The following is a 3,582-nucleotide window of genomic DNA, read 5'->3' on the forward strand; positions in this document are numbered from 1 at the left end:
ACGCTGCCATTTCTCTCCTCCTCATCCATGAGAGGCATTCTCTCTTCACTCTCTCTCCTCAGCCTCCTCTGAGCACCGTACGGGCGCATTTCAGAGAGACCAGGAACTAAATCAAAATTACGTTCCTCTGGCTGTCTCTCTGACGAGGGAAATGGTTCACTCTCATGGGCTCCTGGAGGCTCAGGGAGCCAGGCGAGGGTTAATAATCATAATACTGTGTCTTCGTAGACCACTGCTCAGCAAGGAGCACCCGCAAACATTATCTTGCAGCCGCCTGTATTATTAACTGGTAACAGCTTTCAGCCCTAAGTCATAGGCTGGAATGAGGCCCCCGAGGCTAGTGAGAACTGAAAGCCGCTTCTAAAACTGGCTCCATCAAAAGATTAGTGCTCTGTGTGAGAAGCCAGTGTTTCCTCGCACCCGCCCTCCTGTCCGAAGGCCTCACCCATAAGATGGAGCTCACCAAAGGAAAGGCAAACAGGCTCTTTAAGTTAGGAATATTTTCTGCTGCCCATAATAGAACATTGGCTAACAAACAAACAAACGAGGGGCTGCCAGAGTCAATTCGGTATCTCAAGATGTCAGGGCGATGTTCTTACAATTCTTTAGTCCTTCCCTCATGGTTATGACATGGCTGCTACAGCTCCAGGTATCGGGCCCACATTCCAGGCAGGATGAAAAGCGGAGGAGAGGGAAGACAAGTCTTTCTATCCCATTCACCAGTAAAACAAAAGCTTTCTTAGAAGCCCTGTCCCCGTGCCCAGCTGATGTCCACTTACACCTCACTGGCTAAAATGGGATCCCATAAACACAGACACACCTAGCTATACTCTAGATTAATCATCACGGGAGAAATGTTGAGAGGGGGTGCTGGGTTAACCAACTAGCAGCGCGGAGTTAGACAATTGGGCTCTTCTTTCACCTGGGTCTGAGGTCTCAGTTTCTGCACCTGTAAAATGGGGAGCAGATGATCTGTATCTCTGACATGGAGTCAGCTTATGACTTCTACAGAAATAGCCGGGGCTGACACAGAAAGAGGCAACAGGCTGCAATCCCCGGCTCCTCGTTCTACTGCAAAATGGTTAGCCCTGAGCACTAGAGGCCTGAGAGCCTCGCATGACAGGAAAGGAATTCGGGCCAGGGGGAAATCGGAGGGGAGGGGCAGGGTGTTAAGACTCCTGGGTTCCCTTTCCTCGTTCATACTGCTCATTCCTCAAGGGTCTGGGTGTGTCCGGGATGGAGTCTTGTAACTTGTAACTTGAAATAATAACAATAATAACAATGTCAAATATTAACTGAAACTTCACTATGCACCAGACACTATGCTAAGAGGTTCACCTGTGTTATCTCACAAATCCTAACAATCCCACAACGTAGGTGTCATTAATGCACCCATTTGACAGACGAGGAAACTGAGGCTCCAAGTCACATGAGAAGCTGGGGTGCAAACTCAGAGAGTCTTACCAAGAGTAGCACAGCAAACTACCCACCGTTAACCTGCTCTCCCTCACTCCCACGGTGACCCTAAGGGGTATACACTCTCCTCCTCTATTTTTCTCCATGGCTCTCATCCCCGTAAGAAATTCTCTATAATTTGACAATTGTCTGCTTCTCACACCATGAGAGTAAGCTTTGTGGGGCTGGGCTGTCACTGCCTTGTCCCCAGTGCCTTTAAGGGTACTGAGACACGGTGGGACCTCAACAGACAGCTGCCAAACAGATGAACTAGTGAATAAATGATGGATGAGCACAGTAACGGATGCCTAACTATAAGTGGGGCCTTTCTTATTCTGCAGCACAAGAAGTACGGAAGCAAACTGTTCCCAGGTTGTATAAATTAGCAGCTCCATGACACAAGAGGTCCAGCTCGTTTCTCTGTGATTCTCTTGGATTTCCCACCATGCTTGCAAAATGGCTGCCCTGGCCCAAAGCATCATATCTTCATGTGACAATGTCCAAAGACAGGAAGGAGCAAGTCTCCACCCTCTGCCCATTTTTAAGGATAAGAAAAATTTTCCCAGCAGCCTCGCTGGCCAGTGCGCCTCACATGTCTAAGCCTCAACCCATCGCTGGCCTCCTAGAAAAGGTGATTACTGCATTCGGCCTACACGGATCAGCACGCACTGCCCGTCCCCCAGCTGGGGAGGGCCCCCTGGGTTACCTGGGTACCCATTACCCCAACGAAGCCTGGATGCTATAGGAAGAAAGAAGGCAGGGAGGCAGTGACTGTAGGGGAGGCGGTGACTACAGGGGAGTCCTCTGTGGATGCCTGCACTTTAAACCCAGTCTCCTCCTTAATTACGCTCCACCCATGGGCAGTTCATTTCATTGCTCCCCAGTGATTTACTGCCGGGTTCTGCTGTATCCCTCGCAGAGCCCTCGTCAGGAAGGCATGGCAGATAACGATGCCAATTCACAAAGCAGGGAACGAGAACTAAAGAAGCTAACACCGCCAGGTAGTGACAAAATTGAACTGGCTGCCATGCATGTGGTGCCGTAGTGTCTCCCTGACGAGGGCTACTTTACGTATAAAGCTACTTTCCTGGGGAGAACCTGAAATCTCAATATCTCTCTCCCTCCTTCCTTCCCTCGCCCATATATGTATATGAAGTATTATATTCTAAACTAATAGTCTCTACAGTTTTTTTTTTTCTTTTGAGAAGCGACGCCAGTCCTTACTTGGCCTCTCACAAAACTTCTAAAGGGTATTCTATTTGAAACATACAACAAACATCTCACAATCCTCTTTCTCCAACTCTCTGAACGTCTGCCATGAACGCCCCCCTCAAAAATCCTCTTCTGCCTCTCTCCAAACCTCCCCAAACTCTTCCCCGATCGCAGTCCCCTTTAACTCTTGTCTTTCTTCTCCTTCTCTCAATTTTCAGATTTATTCTTTTTTTTTTTTAGGCGAGGCAACCCTTGGTTGACCTCACAGACTGCAAGGACCTTGTCAGCTTACAATCCCTTATTTTTTTATTTTTTACACCTACAGCACCTGGTCTTCCTAGGTGGTCTCCCATCCAAATACTAACCAGGCCCGACCCTGCTTGGCTTCCAAGATCAGACGGGATCGGGCTTGTTCAGGGTGGCATGGCCGTAGACCAGATGCATTCTTTTTGCTTGGAGCTGTATCTCTCTGCGTTTCCTTCTCTTCCCAACATAAATCAATCCAGCCAGCCTGAGCGACCTGAGCAACTGTTTCTGACTCATTATCTCGGCCCTGCACAAGGGCCCGGGAATCGACCTAACCAAGACAGAACCCCCTTCAGCAGCCTGGGAGGGAGGGGGATGCACTGTGGCAGGTGGCAATATATTTTCCTGTCCCAGTCACAAGTCAGAAGTTCAAAGAGCTTCTCACACCAGTGCTGCCTCCAAAGCCCCCAGTGAGGAAGGACGCGGTGAATGAGAAAACACGCAGAACCTGGCCCCACAACCATGGTGCCTTTTCAAGGTCTAAAGAGCATTCCTTTTAGATTGTCTTATCTGATCCTTACAACAGGCCTGTGAGGTGACTGTCACATTTACCCCCATTTTACAGATGACGAAATTAACAATCAGAAAACAGAGTCGTCTGCCCAAGGA

The 3,582-nt window shown here is 48.9% G+C and overlaps 1 pseudogene; it reads right to left on the reverse strand.

Moving 5' to 3' along the window:
- Positions 1 to 2,983: 2,983 nt before the first annotated feature.
- Positions 2,984 to 3,102, reverse strand: LOC111736002 (annotated as a pseudogene).
- Positions 3,103 to 3,582: the final 480 nt, after the last annotated feature.

Source organism: Pteropus vampyrus, unplaced genomic scaffold (genome assembly GCF_000151845.1).
Source record: "Pteropus vampyrus isolate Shadow unplaced genomic scaffold, Pvam_2.0 Scaffold16, whole genome shotgun sequence".
Lineage (NCBI taxonomy): Eukaryota > Metazoa > Chordata > Mammalia > Chiroptera > Pteropodidae > Pteropus > Pteropus vampyrus.